This window comes from Spermophilus citellus (assembly GCF_964194105.1).
Source record: "Spermophilus citellus genome assembly, chromosome: 2".
Taxonomy (NCBI): Eukaryota; Metazoa; Chordata; class Mammalia; order Rodentia; family Sciuridae; genus Spermophilus; species Spermophilus citellus.
This window is the reverse complement of record NC_138183.1, coordinates 142110734-142133745: the sequence shown is the minus strand read 5'-3', so window position 1 is coordinate 142133745 and position 23012 is coordinate 142110734.

Sequence of the window (23012 nt, the reverse complement as noted above, 5' to 3'; positions counted from 1 at the left end):
ATCCAACTTCCTCAATAAGGCTCCTAAAGTGCAAGAAGGAAAATCAAGAATCAACAAATAGGATGAATCAAACCAAAAAGCTTCTTCACAGAAAAGTAAACAACCAAGAACATGAAGAGAGGGCCTACAAAATTGGAGAAAATCTTTGCCACCTTCTCCTCAGATACAGCATTAATCCTCCAGATATATAAAGAACTCAAAAACTTAACATCAAAAACAAAAACAAAAACAAAATAACCCAATCAATAAATGGGGAAAGGATCTGAATAGGCACTTCACAGAAAAAGAAATACGAGCAGTCAATAAATATATGAAAAAATGTTCAACATTTCTAGCAATTACAGAAATGAAAAATAAAACTACACTGAGATTCCATTTCACTCCAGTCAGAATAGCAATTATCAAGAGTACAAGTAACAATAAATATTGGCAAGAATGCGAAGAAAAGGAATACTCATACATGGCTGGTGGGAATGCAAATTGGAGTGACCACTCTGGAAAGCAGGATGGAGATTCCTCAGAAAACATGGAATGGAACCATCATTTGACCCAGTTATCCCACTTATTGCTATACAAAGTACTTTAAAGCAGCATACTACAGTGATGAAGCCACATCAATATTTATAGCAGCTCAATTCACAATAGTTAAGGTATGGACCCAAACTACGTACCCTTCAACAGATGAATGGATAAAGAAAATGTGTTTTCCTATTCATATATATATATATATATATGAATAGGAAAGACAGTAGAATGAATCAGACACAACTTTTCTATGTCCATATATAAATACATAACCAAGATAACTCCACATCATGTTCACCCACAAGAATGGGATCCTAGCCAGGAGTGGTGGTACATGTCTGTATCCCAGCCACTTGGGAGCCTGAGGTAGGAGGATCAGGCTTTCAAAGCCAGCCTCAGCAAAAATGAAGTGTTAAGCAACTCAGGGAGACACTGTCTCTAAATAAAATACAAAATAGGGCTGGGAATGTGGCTCAGTGGTTGATTACCCCTGATTTCAATCCCTGGTATCCCCCCTACAAAAGAACAGGATCCTAATTAGAATGTTATACTCTATGTACTTATCATATATCAAAATACATTCTACTGTCATGTACACAAATAATTAAATGGTCCAAAACAAACAAACAAAAACCTGCTCACTGCAAGTTTAGGTTGCACACAAGTTGAGAATTGGTTGAAGGTAGGAAAGAATTTTAAATTGGATGCACCTTTTAATCAGTATTATGGCTAGACATTGGCTTAAACATGGAAACCGGGATGAAAAAGAAATACTCCTGAAAGACAATATGTTCTCCTGTATGTACATGTTAAACAATGAATGAACAGAGAAACCCAATATACTCAGAGTTTTATGAGTGCTAATTAGGAAAATAATAAATGGGATAATGAAATAATAGATACAGCTACACAGAGAAAAAGTCTGGGAAGGATAGAAAGGCCTCTTTGAAGGGAAAAGAGCAACAGCCTGAAGTCAAGAGGCGTTCTTAGCAGACATAAGGAAATAAAATAAATCACATGCTACATATAAGTTTGGCATTTTCAATGAACAACATATTTTAAAAAGTGAGAAGGTGTAAGAGAAAATTGAACAGTTAGAAAGAGTCAGTTTTTTTTATAGCTGCAACAATAAGCCATTCAAGATAAGTGGTAGAGCAATATGATTTATATTTTTAACAAAATTACTCTGGTAGCTTTGTGGAGAGGGGCTTCGGAGAAGCTAGAAAAGTCCCAGGAGAGTCCATAAAGAGGTTTCTGTGAAAATCAAGACAGAAGACAATGATTTAGTGTTGGATGCTGCTGTTACAGAAGTACAATAATGATGGTTTGAAATTTTAGGACTTTATAAAAAGTGAACTAGAATATAAGCGAAAAGGAAGAATTAAGTTTGGATATTAGAGGGGTAGATAACATTACATCTGCTATACATATCTTGCCCTCGTCTGAATAAAAATTACTGGCAGTATTTTTATTGAGTTTGTGTTAAATGTATATATTGATTAGGAAGAATTGCTGTCTTCATGAGGTTGTTTTTTCCTCCAAGAAGATGATCTATTTTTTTACTTTTCAAGATTACTTTTGTGCATTTCAGAAATGTTTCAAGTTTTTTCCATCTATATTTATATATTTTGCTAAATTTTGTGGGGTTTTATTGGTATATAATAATTATATATAATGTTAGGATTCACTGTGACATATTCATATATGCATATAACATAATTTGGGCCATCTTATTCCCAAGTACCTCCCCCTTTCCTTCCCCACTCATTTCATCAGCTCCCTTTATCCACTTTACTGGTATCCTTTGCACTTTTTCTTTTTTTTTAAATTAGAACATTATATAATTTTACAAATGAGTGGAATTCATTTGGAGAATGACAGAGTCCTCTGACATGGAATTAGTATTCAGAATATATAAAGAATTAAAAAAAACTTAACACCAACAAACAACCCAATCACTAAATGGGAAAATGAACCAAACAGCTATTTCTCCAAGGAAGAAATGCAAATGGCCAAGATATATTTAAAAATGTTCAACATTCTTAGCAAAATGTAAATCAAAACTACACTGAAGTTTTATCTCACTCTAGTTAGAATGGCAATCACTAAAAATGCAACTACAAGCAAATTATAGCAAGGATGTTATTAGAAAGGAGCACTTACATATTGTTGATGGGACTGTAAATTAGTACAACCACTTTGGAAAGCTGCATGGAGATTCTTCAAAAGACTAGAAATGGAACTATCATGTGACACAGCTGTACCACTTCTTGGAATTTATCCAGAAGAACTAAAATCAGTATAGTGATACCTGCATTCCAATGTCAATAGTAGCACAATTCACAATAGCTGAGATATGAAACCAGCCCAGGTACCCATCAACAGATGAACAGATAAAGAAAATATTTGTACTATGGTGTTCTGAGAAACAAAGAAGAATGTAATATGTCATTTGTTGATAAATGGAGGGAACTGGAGAACCTCATGCTAAGTGAAATAAGCCAGACCCAGAAAGTCATGGGTTGAATATTTTCTCTCATATGTGGAAACTAGACAGGAAAAAAGGAATGAAAAGAGATCTCATAAAAATAGAAGGGATACCAGTGGAGTAGAGGAAGGGAATTGAGAGGGAGAAAGGATGAGAGGGCAAGGGGAGATAGCGGGTAATTAAATTGACCAAATTATGCTAAATTCAGCACCCAATCATGTTAAAAACTCTCTGAAGAAACCAGAGATAGAAGGAACCTAATTTAACATCATAAAGACTTAATGTGAGAAATGCAAAAACAACATTATATTGAATGGCAAAAACTGAAAGTATTTCCTGAAAAATCAGGAATGAGACAAAGGATGTCCAATCTCACTACTCCTATTTAGTGCAGTACTTGAAATTTTAGCCAGAGCATTTAGGGATGAGAAGGAAATTAAAGGGATACAAATGGGAAAAGCGAAGTCAAGTTGTCTCTGAAGAGGATATAATCCTATACTTACAAGACCTAAAAAGTTCCACTAAAAGACTGCTAGCTAATAAATTCAACAAAGTAGCAGGATACAAAATCAACATACAAAAAAATTCATTGCTTTCCCATACCTCACTAATGAATACACTGAAAAAAAATAAGGAAAACAGTCCCATTTATAATAGAAACAACAAACAAACAAACAAACAAACCCAAAACATGAAAATTGAAAAACCAAATCTGGGACCTAAGAATAAATCTAACCAAGGTTTTACAATTAAATCCTTCATTAAAAGATCTATACAATGAAAATGATAGAACAATGAAGAAAGAAATTGAAGAAGACATTAGAAGACAGAAAGACCTCCCATGTTTTTGAATAGACAGAATTAATATTGTTAAAATGATTATATTACCAAAAGCTATTTACAGATTCAATGCAATCCCCATCCAAATATCAATGGCATTCTTCACAGAAGTAGGAAAACAGTCCCCAAACATTGTATTTCTTGAGTATTTTTAAACATCTACTGTAAATAAGAACCTCTTTCTCATATCTTCTATTGTTTATCATTCAAATATAAGAAGGTAATTATTTTGGTATGTTAATTTTATATCCTGCTTGCATGCCAAATAACTTTAGTAATTTACAATATTTCTTTTAGTTTTGTTTGGTTTTCTAGATATATAACCTTGTTATCTAAAAAATAGTTTTAGTTTAATCTGAGTTTTATTATTAAGCTTCTACTTGTTTTCTCTTATTTTATAACATTGGCTGATTGCATTAACATGATGCTAAATATAGAAATAGCAACAGAAGGCACTTTTGACTTTTTTCTGATTTTGACTACCTACAACATTTCACTGTTGTATAAGAAGCAGACCCTTAGACTGAGAAAGTCTTAACTTTTATTATGTTCATGTGTATGAATTCAGTTTGCCATGACTGTAGCTATCTTGAGACATAATGGCTACGTTTGTCCCTGAGTAACCTTGGTTGGTTTTTCCTACATAGTTTTTCTAGTATGCTATACAAAGACAAAACCATTAGAGTGGTAAGTGGAACTTACCACAAATGGACCCTGATCCCAGAAGAGTATATTTTTTTTGAGATTAACTTAAAATAAACTAGGTAGATTCTGGACCATGCTTCCATAGCTCTATCAATATATTCTGTGTAATCCTAGTTCTCTTTGCTTCTTTTTTCAGTCTCATAATACTTGGGGCTGGTTTCTGATGCACTGGATGGGGTTGTGCTATAACATCATGATATATGACCCAATTACTATTTATTGATAGTTTCATCAAAAATAGAAAATCAGAATTATTTGGTAAATGTATTTTGCATCTCTGGAGATACCCTTACATATTTATCCTTAGATAGATGGATACAAGTAATTAATAATAATACAATGTTGAAGGATGCTTTCTTCCCTGGAATAAAATCCTTTTAGTGATGATGTATTTATATGTTAATTTTTAAAAGAAGATTCGGTCTTTTTAAAAAATATCTTTAATTTTTTTTTGTTTATTTTTATGGGGTGCAGGGGACCAAACCCAGGGCCTCACACATGCGAGGCAAGCACTCTACCACTCAGCTACAACTCCAGCCCTATGTGTTAATATTTTTATGTTTTAAATATTTATGTAGATTTTTTTTGTATCAGTGTTCAAAGGCTGGTCTGATCTCTAGTTTTCTTCTTTTGTTCAATCTTTATCTGCCTGTGTTTACCTTAAAGTAATTTGGAGGTTTTCCTTCCTTCATTTCTTCATTTGTTTGTTTCTTTGTTTCTCTTTCCTTCCTTTCTTCCCTCATCTTTCCTTCATTTATTCCTTTTTTTTTTTTTTTTGCTATGCCCTATTACAATTTACAATAGCTTTGGGATTCTCTGATCATTAATTACTTGAGAAACTCCACTATAATTATGTTACTTACTTTACAAATACCATTTCTTTGACTTTATCATTTATATAAGCATTGACTTCTTCTATCATATGTGGGGTCAGTTTTAGTAAATCAAGTTGTCCTACAAATTATCCATTTTATGCAGATTTTAAAATTTATTTGTGGGCATATATTAATTGTTTCAGGACTTAGACAAATGTTGATTTGGTGATTATTGTGTACTTATCATTTCTTTTTTTCCACAATACTATTGTGTGGTGAATATCTGTTTGCTTGTTTTTCTTTAAAGAGTTATTATTATTTATCACTCTATTATTGTTTCAAGTCTTTAATTTTTAGTGATAGTAATATTTTTGTTTTAAATGTTCTTCTGAGTACTGTTTTAATTTGACTCCAGATTCCTGATTGATAGAGGAATACTTAATCTTAGTAAAGAAACAAATTTTATTATTATTTTATATTTCCATGGCATTCAACATTAATATGTTGATATAGTTTAATGGCCTAAATAATTTTTAATTTTCAAATTGTTTTATCTACAATTGAGAAGAAGTTATATTCTTTAATATTGGGATATTCTTTCAGTAAAACACACAAATGTAGCTATAATCTCTTTAGACCTTCTCATAAAATTTTTACTCTTTATCTGTCTTGGAGTAAAAAAATTAATGCAGAAAATATATTTTTAGCATATTTCTAAGGCATCTTCTATAACTTATACTTGATGAATGTTGTTGGTAATATTATATGGCACTTAGAGATTCATAACTATTTTGATCCTTAGTGTAAAAATCTAACATTATAAACATTTCTTTTTTCTCACACAGTATTTTTAGCCTGAATTATACATTGTCTTATATCCAGTTTTTACTTTTGCCTTCTTTCATTTTCTTTTTCACTTTTGCCTCTTATTCTTTTTTCCAAATATTTGATTTTATAGGTGTTCTTTTTTTCAGGTATATTGGTGCACACCTGTAATCCCAGCTACTTGAAAGGCTGAAGCAGAAGGATAAAGTTTTAGGTCAGACAACTTAGTGAGAACCTGTCTTAAAATATAAAGTGCTGTGGGTGTAACTCAGGGATAAGAGTACTTGTCTATCACTGCTATGCACACAGTAGGCCCTGGCTTCAATCCCTAGCACTGAAAACAAAATGAAACAAATAAACAAATAAGACAAACCAATAGGGCAAAACAAAAACAAAAATAAACAAAATCTGGATAAGGGGTCCTTGTATGTAGTATGAAGTTGCATTTTGCTGTGTGAGACTATATGGTTTGTTTTTATATTTTTTCTTTGACAGGTGAGTAAATCCATGATAATATACTAAATAGTCATTTAATTTGTTGATATAGTTTTATGGCCTGAATAATTTTTAATTTCTACTTCTACTTCTTTTGCTTTCTTTCAGCAATAGAAAAGTCTTTTATAGGTGTTTTTGTTTTTGTTTCATTTCTTCTTTTGGTAATCCTGTTATTTGTAAAATTATTCTCTTTGTTGATTAGGTACATTTCCTCTTTCCTGTGTCTTGTCTTCTATCTTTTCCCCCCAAAATCTACTACTATCCACCCATTTTTTTTTCTCATTTATGTCCTCTTGATGTCACTTAAAGTACCTTAAGTAGTTTCTATTATCTTTTGGGTACTTTATGGCTTAGTCTCAATTTATAAGTTAATTTTATATTATTTTTCCAAAAATTTTCATTTCTTATTTCACATCTTCCATTACTTCTGACTTTTTGAAGCTTGTGATTTTTATTATTTTTAGTGTCCTTGCATATCTATAATTTCTTGCTTTGCTGTTTTACATTCTTGTAGGAATACTACTTCTAGGCAGTTTCTGGTTTTGCTCTTTCATCTGTGAAATTGTTTTGACCTTATTTTAGGCTTTGTTTTTCATAGGATGAATGTCATGATTTTATTTTTTCCCCTATTTTATTTTCCTGGAATGATGACTGTAAGGATATTCCTTTAATGTGGCTGGAAGTAGCACACAGGTTTTCCAAATCCTATATTAAAGTCTCTGCTTCTGTAATAGGGAATGACATTTTTTAAATATATAAATCATTATTTAGTGATGGTCATGATTGTGGTGGTCACCCTAATTTTCATATTAAGATTTGTTCAACAGAAAGCTTGTCATCAACTGCTCCTTTTCTTTCCTTTAAAACTAAATTTCTGCAGCCACTGGTGCAAAAATGATGCACTATATAATTGAAAGTTCTCATGCAACTCTTCAGATATAGTTCATGTAAAGCTTTATAAAGATTAGGGAAACATTACAAGAAGAGGCAGAAAGTGCAGGTTTTGAGAGAAGCCCAGGGTTCATGAGTGCAGCCCCTCAGGGTCCTGATTGGTCACATGGGATACGGTTCATCCTTGGTTTATGAATCATCAGGAGACACACAAAATACTTTGGTTGCCCAGGAGCCAAGGCACTTGTTTACTGAGGAGTCGTTTTTACTCCACTGGTCACATAGCTAAAACCTAGGTTTTATAATAGTTGAACAAGGTGTAACTATTAATCTATATATTTTCGTTCACCAAGGTAGATAACAAGCCAGCAGAGCAGGTCTCCAGGGCACATTACTTTATACAGCACATTAAAAATCAATAGCTAGTTTACTTCATCCTTTTCTTGGACAAAGGTCAGTACAAAGCTTCCCAGATTCTCCAGAGACAAATTTGAAGCTGCACAGACCAGCTGCAGGTCATTCTATCCTCAACTCTCTTCAGAGATACTTTCCTCAGACAGCCTTTCCCAGCCCTTGGTTTGTTACTGTTGCCTGTGCTGTGAGGTTCTAAGCCTCACAATTTCTTTCTAGCTTCCACACAGTTTCACTATTTCGAGAGGCAAATCTGTATAATATTTTCTCGATTTCACCCCTACAACTCTCTACCCACAATTTTGTTCAGCTCCATCCAAAAGCACATACCAATGTGGGCTCTGGTACCACCTTTAGTCTTGGTTGCTTTGGTGGCACCTCTAGTCATAAACTGGAATTTGTAATACTCCATTCTCTAGAACTATTTACTGAGGCTTTTGACCATCAGGGCTAATTCTACTTCAGAGATAGGTTAAATATCATTTTCTGCCAGACTTTTTTTCTATAAGAGCAGAATATGCCAGTCTTGTTTCTTTCTTTTGTTTTTCAAGCTAGTTCAGAAATTTTCAAAATTTAAACTGTTGCCCTAGTTACTTCTTTTTGATCACTATCAGGAGGTTCCAATGGTCATCATCCCTTCTCTTCCTCCTTCTTCATTTCTAAAACCTGAAATTAGTTTTCTAAACATGTTCTCCCAGATTCTGCATTGGTGTTTTACCATGGCAGATAGAAGTAATTCAATAAATTGCATCTCAACCCAAACCACCTATCAATAGAACAAATGGTGGCACCCTCACTTTTGTGAGTGGTCTTCCATTTAGAAGTTACAACTCGGCAGATCATCCATCCTGTTCTAAATGAACAGTACCCTCCATGACCTCCCTAATGATGCCTCATAAGCTGCTTGCAACTTCTTTAGAAACAGAACATTAAGAATTCTCCAGATCTCTCCTCTTAACATACTTGCCATATTTGCCTATGAACAGCAGCTCTGTCATTTTGAAACTTAGTAAATGTTGTAAAATTACTCATATCTATTGCTGAAGAATTATTTCTAAAATATGTGTATATTTTATGAAAATGTCTAGGCATCTATCCCAATTATCCAAGGGAGTTTCCTGTGTGGTTTGTTGGATTCCTTTATTGGAATTTTCCCTGGAGTTACCCTAGTTTAAACTCTCAGTTACTCCCACTTGATTACAATGTATTCTGTTCATCCACCAAGATTGTATGCTCTTTTCCTAGCTTCAGTCTTTCTAGTACTTACGGATGTGCACATTGCCTTTTTTTCTTTCATGTCTAGGTTGAACAATTAGATAGCACTATGTTTCCTAAAGTGATTCCCTTCCTTGAGCATTTCTTCCATTTTAGGTTTTTTTCATTTCTCTCACTATTCTTGTATTAATTTTTTTAAATTAAAATCTGCTTTTAGACCTATCTTTGTTTGCTGGAGCATACTTATCCCTGGAAAAAAAATAGAGGCCTAATATTTTAAAATTTTCTTCTAAGCTTTACAATAATTCCATGTTTTTTTTTATGTGCCTCTACCAAAATCACTTATCCAAAATATAATGAGGGCCAAGAGGCCTCTTTAACTGTTCACCGATTAAAAATGTATGTCTTGTGGTTGATCGTATAGTCTCTCTTTATGAAATTTACAAGGATCAGGATTTATGTCAAGTCAATTTGAGATAATATAATGAGGGATATGGAGGAGGAGCTCTAGGAATTTTAGGACAGTCTTCATAATTTAAGAAGAAAATCAAGTCACATCCACCCTTTGCCTTGGATAAAGTTTAGATCACGATAAAGAAAACTGGTTTGATGTAATATACATATATGCCATTCTTAAAGATAAAAGACAATATAGAAATTCTATTGCTCTGTTAATTCCCAGCCTGACTGAGAAACACAGTAATGGGAGAAAAGTCCCCCTGAATCATTGACTAAAGAACCTATCTAATGAATTGCTGGCCATTTGGTAGACTTGCTTCTGACTTTACCATTAATTTTTTTAATTAACAGAGAAAATTTTATGTATACTTGTTCTGAAATATATATACATGACAGAATGACAAAATTTAGCTACTAAAAATAGTAATTATCACTAAAAATTGTTCTGAAGTATATGCACATTGTGTAAGTACATGTACACATGTAAATCTAGTTCATAAACACAGCAGTTACTAATACCTCACAGTTATCATTTCTGTGATAAGAACACATTACAACACTCTCTTAATGTTTTTTTTCAAGAATATAATATGTTATTAACTATAATCACCATGTTGTACAATAGATGTCTTTAAGTTATCTCCTAGCTAACTAAAATTTTCTAATCTTCATCCAGCATTCCCCAACCCCCAAACACTGCCTCAACCACTACAGCCCTTGGTAACTAGCCATTCTACTCTTTGCTTATATGACATCAACTTTCTTAGATGTCATATGTAATTGAAATCTTCCAGTATTTATCTTGCTGTGCCTGGCTTATTTCACTTAACATAATTTCCTTTGGGTTCAACCATGTTACATGTTATATGATTTCCATTTTTTTTAAGAATGACTAGTACCCCATTGTGTATATATACCACATTTTCATTATCCATTTATGGACACATAGGCTCATTCTATATCTTGGATATTGTGACTAATATTGCAAAGAATGTGGGAGTGCAGCCATCTCATATATATATATATATATATATATATATATATATATATATTTTTTTTTTTTTTTTTTTTTCATTTTTTAAAATTTTTCCCAAAAGACAAAAGATAACAAGCATTGGTGAGGATGTGGGGAAAAGAGAGAACCCTACCAGCATGTACTATGGTGGGAATGTAAATTAGTGCGATCATTATGAAAAACAATAGGGAGGTCCTTCAAAAAAAATTAGAAATGGAACTAGCACATGATCCAGCTAACCCATTACCATGAGTCTTAACTTCTCAATCTGGGGATATGAACATCCCTTGAGAAATTGAACTACTTCTTCGAAACTACTTTAGAAATCCCCTCCTAACCTCGGGATCTATGAAAGAGTAGAAGTCTCAGGAAGTGAAAAATCTGTCTTGATGTATAAAATCAATCTTGGTTTATTTGAACCTCTAAATTCAGTTTTAGCCCCTTACCTGAGAATGCCACAGGAACATAGCCTAATGCTTAAGACATTTTTGTTAAGACATCTAAATAAGAATATAAGAGATTTTTTTCACTGCCATTTCTCCAGCACCCAAAACAATGATTGGCATATATTAGCTGCTCAAGTGAAGGAATAAATTTTGAGTTCTAGCCATTCATTTTCTCTTCAAAATGAGGATATGTGTGTACCTTTGGGGCATATATTTTGTTCTTTGTGAGCACAGTTCTCTTTCTGCTTCCTGGTTCCATGTCTCCAGCTGCCTTCATTTTCCACACACTTCCACCAGGGCGTTCTGCCTCACCTCAGCCCCTGAGCAATGAGCTGGCAGTCTGTAACACCCCTGTTGTGAGCCCCCCAGTAAACTTTTCATCCTTAAAATTGTTTGTTTTAGTCAGCTTTTTTGCTGCTGTGACCACAAGACCTGGCAAGAACAATTAGAGGAGGAAAAGTTTACTTGTGGAGGAAAGTAGCTAGGACATCACACCAAGACACAGAGAAAAAGCTCTGCTCAACAAATACAAAATATCAACCCCCAAACCTGCCCCCAGGGACCTAACTCCTCCACCCTCACCTTTTCTGCCTAAGGTTACCATTCAGTTAATCCATATCAGGCGATTAATGCACTGATTAGGTTAAGGTTCTTTTACCCCCATCATTTCACCTCTAAACTTTCTTGCATTGTTTCACACATGAGCTTTTAGGGGACACCTAATATCTATACTATAACATTGTCCTTGTCAGGTCTTTTAGTCACAGAAATGAAAATCGTCCTTGTTTCCTTCCTTCATTCTGTTCTTAAGTTTTATTACATTGGCCATAAAACCTGATTACTGCAAAAACCTTCCTTGCCATTTTTTCTGAGAGACTAGGAGTTTAACCTACTTGCAATCCCACAATGTGGCTTTAATAAATGCTTTCGAAGTCTTTTTCAAATACTGATTTCAAAGAGAAGATGTTCTTACATCCTTGAACTAGTAATGACACTTTTAAAGTTTTGTTAACATTAAAATATTCAGAGGAAAATATGACATCAAAGTAAAGGCAATCATAGTATAATACGGAAGAAAATGAGGAGTGAATGTACAGGAAATCTTAAAAGTATGGCAAGTAAGTTATATATTATAAATCAGACAAAACAAGAACTTAAGGACATCAAAAGAATCCCCCAAACATGTGATGTTTAAGTACATCAAAAGTAGATAATAAATGGATGCCTTATTGATAAAGATATATGTTCTTGAGAATAAATTTAAATGAAATATTTGCCTAAAAGGGAATTATTCCAATTTCAAATTAGTAGCACTCAGGAAATATTAGCTAGCATTGATATATTAAGATATGCTTAAAATGTGACTATTCTAGTCATATGGTAAAAATTGTCTTTAGAGAGTTTGGAAAAAAGTTAGCTAAAATATATTTGAAAGAAAATACACAATAAAACTTTAAAAATATATATTTGAAATGATGGCAAATACACATTTTAAAGGAGGATTAAATTAATTTTGAGAGAATTGGCTGCTACAGTTTGGATCTTGGTTGTTCCTCAAAGGTTCATGTGCTACATACAGGATGTGGTCCACAGCATGGTGCTACATAAAAAGGTTCAAAGAGATTCAATCTAGTGGGACGTCTTTAGGACAGTGAGGACATGCCACCCACTCCTCATTCTCTTTTTGCTTCCCAGAGGTAAGTTGAGTGGTTTACTCTACAACACTATCAGAGGCCTACAAGCATGGACTTGCCTGATGGTGGGCAGGAATCTCTAAAACTGTGAGTTCAAATAAACCTTAGAAATATGAGGTATTTGTTACAGTGACAGAAATCTAATTAATACATGGGGTTAAATATTAACCTGAGTACTTTACTACTTAGCCTGCATCCCCTTACTAAGAGAACATGGTGGGTTCACTGAGAGTCCCTAGAGCTCATTGATTTCTAAATACCATTCTCCATTGAAAAGAACCAGAGTTCTCAGTAAAATCTCCAACTGCTGATCTTAGAAATGGACAAAGAAAAACAAGATGGAAGATTTTATTGTTGAAGAAAATAAGGACTTTGTTAAAAAACACAATTAACTGAAAAACAAAATAATATCTGAATAATTGTTGATATATACCATGTTTATAGACTAAAGAATTAAACTAATATACAAACTTTATGTAATTCCTATTAATATGCTTGCCTAACAATTAAATATAATTTGGACAAATTATTTAGAATAGGCATATAATTGATGTATGTACATTCCATGTATGTATTATATATCAAAAATGTATTCTACTGTCATGTATGACTAAAAAAACAAATAAAAATTTTAAAAAAGGAGGTAATGGAAATGCTTAAAATTTGAACAATAAAATTGTACTCATTACATACTTGTCAAAATTCATCAAATTGCATTCTTCCAATATATGCATTTGATTGTTTTTTAACTTTACTTCAATAAAGCTATTTTTTTAAATGTGGAAAAAAATAAATAAATATTAAAAAAAGAAAAAGAAAAAAAAAGAATAGGCATATAAAAATGGGCACTTTGACTTATAGAGTCATGGTATCTTGACCTGACTTAAAAAATAAATTCTATAAAACATATTTTGAACAGCTTAGAGCTTATGTAGAATTAAAAAACAAAACAAAACACAATATTTAGAAACTAATACTATAAAGATGAGGATTTAAATAAAAATTCTTAGCAAATTAATTATATATGGGAAACATTCCCATATTATATTCCTGTTTTATACCATGAAATAAATTCCAGGTAGAATAGGTATTTACAAGCCTATTTACAATAGGTTTAAAGAACTACTTTAAAAAATAATATCATCAAGAGAGATATGTAACATACATATTATTATGAAGAGACATAACAGATTTAATTATTTAATTGTCTGTAAGACTAAAACAAAGAATAATATTTTCAATTTAAAAAAGGAAATATTTCAGGGGTTGGGGTTGTGGCTCAATGGTAGAGCTCCTGCCTAGCATGTGCAAGGCCCTGGGTTTGATCCTCAGCGCCACATATAAATAGAGGTATTGTATGCAACCACAACTAAAAAATAAATAATTATTTTTTAAAAAAGAGAAATATTTCAGGGGCTGGGGTTGTGGCTCAGAGGTAGAGTGTTTGCCTAGCATGTGTGAGGCACCACATAAAAAAATATGAAAATAAAGGTATTGAATCCACCTATTACTAAAAACAAATAAATAAATATTTAAAAAAGAAATATTTCAAATATATGTAACACATATAGCATATATAATAGATATTTCATAGTTTCCATATCATCTCATGAGTACTTATAACAAGTAAAAACCAACCTAGTAAAAAAGGGCAAATGGTATAACAGATAACAAATAAATAATTGTATAAAATAACAGTAGATTGTGACATTAGGTAGTATGATGCTTTTAGCGTGTTCTTTTTGCTCAATATTGCTTTTTTATTCAGTGTCTTTTGTGGTTCCATATGAATTTTGGAATTGTTTTTTCTACTTCTGTGAAAAATAATTCAGTGCATTTCTGAATTTCTGAAGTACATGTTCAATAAATATATTTCTAGTGATGAATATTACATATTTGTAAGATGACTTTTATAAAAAAATCAATTTTTAATTTTAATAAATGAGAAATATCAATGAGATAAAAATATGTGAACAAGAAATGGTCAATATGTATACTCAATTTAGATTTTTTAAATCCAAAATGTAAAATGGAGTGCTATTAATAAATATTCTGGACTAATAGATATAAATAATATGTTATAAACAAACTGAGATGAATGCTGTTACACTTTTAGGAATATAGCATGATGGGGGAATCATACAATTTGCCATCACATTGAACTACTATTAAATTCCTAAATTCAAGCTGGGTGCAGTAGTATGTTCTTGTAATCCCAGCTACTTGGGAGGCTGGGGAAGCAAGATTGATTGAGCCCAAGAGTTTTAGATTAGCCTAGGCAGCATATTGAAAATATGTCTCAAAAAGTGACTCCAAAAAGAAAAAAAAATCCTAAATTCATTTCTTTTTTCCTGATGTTCATTTTTAGATCACTAATTCCTAAATATCTTGCCTGAAACACAGTATAAATTCATTAATACTTTAATAAATGAATGATCTCTGTGTAATCAATTTAAATATTGAATTTTTTGAGACTTCTCTTTTTTTTCATTCATAAAACTGGGCTAATAATATCCTTTGGTTGAGGCTTTTTGCCTGAATTAAATTGGATAATTTATGTTGAGTAGTGACAAAATGTAGTATTTGCTGGGCTTACAGTAAAGTAGAGCATTACATTAGAGGAAATGTGTTGTTATTAAATTGAAAATGACAAAAATGTAATAGACTTTAAGGGTTATATATATATTTTTTTGTATTTCTGTTAGAGCAAAAATAGTGGGGTTGGAAAAACGTTTTATCCTTTTGATATCTATCTAAAGTATTATATGCATAATGAAATATACATTATAAAAATTACAGCAACTACTTTGCAGTTCAATGTAATTTTTAAGAAGGTTTCAAAGAGCTGGTTGAATGGACAATCCTTTTAGATGAAAGTTCCCACCTAAACACTGAAAGGATACCCAAATACAATACTGTATTCCCACATTTCTTTGTGGTTTTTGTTTTCCATGATTTTTGTTACCCCTGTTGAGCTCTAGTCTGATACTATTGAATAAAAATTCCAGAAAAAAATATTTATCAGTTTTAAACTACATACCATTCTGAGAAGCATATTAAAATCTTGTGTCATGCCACTCCATCCCATGTGGGGTGACATTCATCCTTTTGTGCAGAATACCATTGTCGTATGCACTATCCACCCATATGTCACTCAGTAGCCATCTCAGTTGTCTGGTAGACTCTCACAGCATTTTGATTGCTGGTGTTCTACTAACCCTTATGTAGTGGCCTCCATCGTGATTCCTATGGCATTCACCTTACTTTATCTCATCATATAGGCATTGTCTTATCTTATAATATCACAAAGAGGGTGAGTGCAATAAGATATTTTGAGAGAGCATATTCACATGACTATTATTGCAGTATATTGTTACAATTGTTCCATCTTATTATTATCATCATTGCAAATCTTTTACTGTGGTAAATTTATATAATAAATTTTATCTTGAGTATGTTTGTAAAGGAAAGCATATAGTATATATCGAGTTTGGCACTATCTGCAGTTTCAATCATCCACTGAATAGTCTGGGAACATATTCCCTACAGGTAAGGGTAGACTGCTATGGTTGAAATTCCTATTGAAATTACATTGCTGAGCTAATCTGCAGGTAGAGAATTCCATCTCTCACCCTGAGCAACTGTATTTCAGACAGTTGTTTATTCTTTTGACTCTTGCCCCTTTTACTGTTTTACTAATTGGTCTGGTCTAATCACTGCTCTACTCTTATCCAGTCTTCTGTTATTTTACCTCCTGATCTTTTTTCCCCCTGATTTTTCCTTGATTAATTTCCTCAGCTAGCTGAAATCAAAGGACTACACTAATTGTTAATTTGATAATAAATATCCCTTGAAGTAGAGCTAGGAAACCCTCTGTGGACACTGACAATATCAAGTGGCAGTGCACATCCTGGCATTGACCACATCTTTTCCATATCTTCCCTGGCTGAGCAGATTCTCTGTGAGGATTATCCACCTTCAGAGATGTTGAATTTTACCAGAGGAAGTTCCACCACTAAAGTAACAAAATCTTTAAATTCATGACCATCAATCTCAAAAGGGTATTTAAATTGCCCCAGAAACCCAATTATGGGTTCTTACCCTCACCGATATTTAATACTTTCTCTTCTGTTCACAGCTTTCCATGCCTCATTGTTATTTCATGGCCAACTTTTATTTATTTAAGAAAATAAATGTAATATTAACCTCACCATCTTCTTACCACCACATCTGTTCTCTAAATCCTATCCTTGTTTCTCTATGATCTTGCTCTTTCATTATCTAATTATATCTTCATCAATATATCCCCTCATTCCCATTTTCTTATTTCTCATTGAAGGAAGTAAAATATTTTCATAACAGGTGTGATTTATGCCACTTTATCTTTATATTCTTAACTCCAATTCACTTGACCCAGAGTTTCTAAGTTATTCTTTAAAGATAATCATGTTAATTTAACTCCTGGGTTTAAAACTCTTAAATTCTACCACACCGTACTCATTCTTAAAATCTTCACCATATTCTACAGATCTCTGTGTGATTTGGCTCCTGCAAAATTTTATGTTCTTCTTCTAGCAATATCTAATTTGTAAGAATATCCATTCCTACTGTCCTCTATTCTGTTCATCATACATCAGTATTTTTCTTGGCTTAGAACAACATGGGATTAGAATATGGACTTTCCCATATCTTTGTACACAATCAAAATATACTCCACTAGGTTATATGACCAACTCCAAATTGGCATTCAAGTCTCAATTTAAATGCTGGTTCATATTTCCCATCATTGTTTTATTTATTTAATCGATCTAGGTTCCTGACTTCCCACCATTTGTTCTTTTAAACAGATTGGATTAGTGGTGTGCAGGTCAGTGTTTAACAACTGATTAAATAAATAATTAGAAGAGAAAGAGGCACAGTATGAATATGATTACAATGATTAATTTCTCTTACCAGTATGACTTCTTTGATTGCAGATTGGGAAGAGATGGACATAATCAGCTTTCACAAATTGGTGCAAGTTAACTCCATCACACTACTGGTCTATCTGTCAAGAATTTGCTCATCTAAACAGAGACATGAGATGGGAGGGAAAGGGAGAGAAAAGGGAAATTGCATGGAAATGAAGGGAGACCCTCATTGCTATACAAAATTACATATAAGAGGTTGTGAGGGGAATGGGAAAATAAACAAGGAAAGAAATGAATTACAGTAGATGGGGTAGAGAGAGAAGATGGGAGGGGAGGGGAGGGGGATAGTAGGGGATAGGAAAGGTAGCAGAATACAACAATTACTAATAGGGCATTATGTAAAATTGTGGATGTGTAACCGACGTGATTCTGCAATCTGCATTTGGGGTAAAATTGGGGGTTCATAACCCACTTCAATCTAATGTATGAAATATGATATGTCAAGAGCTTTGTAATGTTGTGAACAACCAATAAAAAAAAAAGAATTTGCTCATCTACTACTTTGCTTTATGCTTCATCCAGGACCATTTTGGGGGATTTTTTAAAATGGATCCATGGTGAGATAGATATAGAAATGAATGAATTGTAAGGTGTTCTATTTTTAAAAAACCACAATGTGTTTACAATTCTATAAATTTGTTTCCTGATTTAAAAACTCCATTCACACATTTGAAACTTTTGTTTACAAATAACAATTGTTTTAATAGCAACAGCAGTCATTCTACAAGGAAGCATGCTTAAAAAAAGAAATACCCTCACATGCACAAAGCCCTGGGTTTGATCCTCAGCACCACCAAAACAAAACAAACAAACAAACAACAACAACAACAACAAATAAAATAAAATACAAATACCCATTATTTTTCCCTTTTGGAGAAATAAATTTCAAATATAAAGCAGCACAGAACTTTTCAGCAAAACTGTTCCCAGTATGGGATAAGCACATTTTTCAAATTCATGTTTGTCAGTATAATATGATGTGTTTTCACCTCAATATCATGTATGTGAACCTATGCAAATAGAAAGAAATGAAGAATGCATTTAATGGCAAAGTTTGTGAGTTTTATGAATAGGAGCTTGTCATTTTGTAACTGAAAGTTGCTTAAATTTTTTTTTGACAATAACTGTCTCTTACTGTTGAGAAAAAATGAACCCCTAGAGAGATGAAGTGACTGGTTTAAGAAATACTATTTGTGGCAGAATGAGGACTTAATTTTTAAAGTCCAAAGTTAATAACGTATATTCCATATATGATACCAAAGACAAAATCATTCCTGTGCTATGTCTCTTCCTTATCTAGCACCTATAGAACAGGCAAAATATCTTGTGTTTAAAACAAAAACAATAATTACTCTTCTAATTTCTGAGGACGAGTCATTAATTCTCTTTGCCAAGCCTTTAACTGTCTTTCTTATTTTGAACATAGCAGTAAAATAGATTTGTTTTTTTTCATTTCATTATAAATCTCTAATTTAGCACTTCTTCTTAAACAAAAGCATGCTTTTGTGAACATGCTGTTGACCATGTATAAACTATGAACTATAGTGATTTCAATTTAGAAAAAAATATGGTTAAAAAAATAGGGGGTAATTGTGGTTAGCTACCAGAAGAAACTTTGCAATCAAGGTGGAAAATCATTGAGATCAGATGGTCTAGATGTCTATAATCCACTCATATAAGTACTACTCAATTAGTACCATCTGTATGCATAGTGTTGAAGTACATAATAATCGGTTAGGGGCTGGGGATGTGGCTCAAGCGGTAGCGTGCTCACCTGGCATGCGTGCGGCCCGGGTTTGATCCTCAGCACCACATACAAACAAAGATGTTGTGTCCGCTGATAATTAAAAAAAAATAAAATAAATATTAAAAAATAATAATAAAAAAATAAAAATATTTAAAAAAATAATAATCGGTTACAATGCTTTCCTGTATTGACATCTTTATAAGGCCTCCTCTTAAATATGAACCTGTTGCATACGCAGTACTATGTGTTAGAAATTGCATAAAGATTTGGCAGCATCTGTTTTCACACTTTGAGGGCAGTTGGACATCTTTCAAATGCAACTACTCTAAGACCAGGAGAAGCACAACCAAGCACATGGAGAGGTCTCATAGAGAACTGAGGCCTCGTTAAGAGTTCTAAGTGAGCTTCAAACCAACTCTTAGTATTATCTTAGCCATCATAGCAGTGAGGACATCTGAGAGTTGAGCCTGACAGTGATCAAGTCCAGTCAGTTTATTTCAGTTGCTGGAGAAATGAACTGCCCCAAAGAGTCCTCCCCAATTTGCAAAACACTGAGAAAACAAATAAATGATTTCTCTTCTAAGTCACTGATTTTGAGGTATTTTCTTATACAGCAATAGATGGCAAGTGGAGTTTAAGACCTGGTCCTTGATTTCAGAACCCGTCTAACTAAAGATCCTTAAGAAGAGACCCATGACCAGTACAATCTGTAGATATTTACCTGCCTGAAGGCAGCCAGGCTGAGCTACATAATTGCTCATTTTTCACCTACAAGAATTGATATTTTTTAGAAAATAGAATGCAGACAATACTTCCCACTTTGGAATGAAAATGAAACTATTACTGAGCTTTTGTGATATATTAAACTTCAAATCCATTTTCTAAAAAATGGAAAGAAATTTGGTTTATGACCTTCAATTTATATTTCCTTTTGAAATGGAAAATAGTAGTAATACTTCACTGTTGTCCTCAGAGGAGCCATAATCACTAACCCTTTAAGTGTAGTTTATGGTATGATTGGTATGCAATTCAAGGTATTTCATTAGGAAACCATTACCAGAGCTAGCATATTGTTTTGTTTTTTTGCATGGTTTTACTATACAACTTAAGAGATTTATTTTGGCTTAAAATCCAGTAATAATAATGAATTCATTATTTACTGTATTTGAAACTATCATGATATAGGATAATGGGTTTCCTCTCCATGAGGACCATAATTTGTGCCATACTCCCTTACAGCACATTTAGATGTGCTATATTTTCCATCAGATTCACAGATGAGTTTGATTCAAGAAAAGCACATGCATTCAATTTAGTTTTTAGTAATCTGTACCCCCATGAATTTCAATCAAATAGAGTTAAGAACAACAAAAAGCTTCCTGTGAAGTATAATGCTGTTAACTTCTTATATTGCCAGATGCATTTATACAAAAGAGGCTTTGGCAAAATTGTTATCATTTTTATTTTGATGTTTTGACCTGAGTTTTTATTGGGAAATGCATGTGTTCACAGAAGGACTTTACCTAGAATCAGCTTGACATATGGGGCACTGGGTATACATTTTTATTTTAAATACTTTTTTTTTTAAAAAAAAGCTCTAAGAGTTCTCAAATCTATTTATTAATAAAGTAAAGTTGCTGCTGTCACTGTCTCAGAGATAGAAAATCTATTAAGCAGTTTAAAAGAAGGGAGGACAGGAAAGTAAAAAGACAAGCTACAGAGAAAATATTTGCAAATTATATTTACAAATGGGATATCTTAATTTTTTCAATTTATATTTGCTTTCCCTTTGAAAACATGTAAGATGAATATTTTGTTACTAGATTCTGCTCTGAAAACACTATTTTTTTTGTTCTTTGTTCTCAAACAAGAAATTCAGAAAGGAGAAGCTGGAAGTGGGATGCCGAAGATCTAAGGGCCCAGGAGAACATGGGGTGGCCTGCAGGTGAGCCGGCTGTCTTGGGTTGCAGGCATGACTGAAGCAAGAAAGTGGAAGGAGCTGCTTCCCCTGATCTACAAGCATCTGGTGCAGTCAGGATATATACGTGAGGCTCAGTCAGTGAAAGAGCAGAGCAGCCAGTAAAGATTCCTGCCTCAGCCTTTTACTCTTTTGGACATCTATACACACTGGCAACAGAACTCAGAGCTTGGCCAGAAGCTTAAGGCAGAGAAATGTGCAGCCCTGCAAGGCAAGAAGACCAAACATTAGACAGTTGCAGCAGCTCAGAGAGCTCAGAAGAGGAGAAGGAGGCAGAAGCCGAAACTGTCAAAGCCACCCCTAGACTCACATCTACCAATATCTCAGCTGTGGGGCAGATTTGCCATTAAGCATGAAAGAGAAGGCCAAGTCAAAGCCCAAGAAATCTTCCAAGATAGTGAACTCTGTGCCACATCCTGGCCCAACAAAGTCAGTGGTCCATACACTCTCTGGGAATATACCCAAGAAGTCAACAGAGCCCTCAGCAAATACTATCATGATGTCAGAAACACAGGAGGAGGGAAGTGTCCCGGAACACAGATCCTCTACCAAGCCTGGGACCATGATAATGGGCCCAGCTGACAGCTCCTGTGAGGATGGCCTTTAGCTCCAGTGAGGATTCTTCCAGCTCCAGTGAGGATACCTCCAGCTCCAGTTATGAGACAAACATGGATGTGAAAGCCTCACCAGCTGCCACCAAGGAGTCTTCAGTGAAAGGGACAGCCCAAAGACCTGGGAAGTTGGAGGATATGACATCCCAAGTCAGAGGAGGAGCCATGACCACAACCTTGGAGGCCAAGAAGCCAATAAAGGAGTTGGAGAGCAGCAAGGAGCCATCTGTGAGTCATGAAGATTTCCCTGTAGTAACACCCAACCAGGATGGTACCTCCAAAACTGCCAGAGGCAAGGCCCTGACATCAAGACCCACTAAGAATGCAGAGGTGTCCTCAGACAGCAGTGGCAAAGAACTGGCATCAATCCAGGTGACTAAATCCTCTCTGATTTTTGTCAACCCTAATGGTCATAGTCCACCTGGCCCAGCTGCTACTCCTACACAGGCCCGAGGTAGGAACACCCTGAGGAAAGACAGGGTCTCTGATAGCACCATCCAACACTTCTCCTCTGAGAGCCAGGATGAGGACCTGATTCCTCCCATGCAGTCTTCCACTTCTGTAGGTCAAACCCCCTTGATGAAGAAGATTTTTGAAGGAGTCATCAGCAGAGTCCAGTGAGGATGAATTGGTGGCCCCTTCCCAGAGGAAGACCCTAGCCAATTACCAGGCTTCCAAAGTGATTGCAAAGCCAGATTGCAGCCCCTTGTTTTCCTCTACTCTGGTGAACAAAGATGACACAGACAGAAGACTGGAGTCTCAGCAAGCAGGCACCATTACCTTTAAAACAGGTATAAAGGAAGCCACCTCAGGTGCCACATCTGTGAAGCCCACAAAGGGAGCCCAGAGCTCCATAGACTCAACACAGGCACTGCAGGGCAG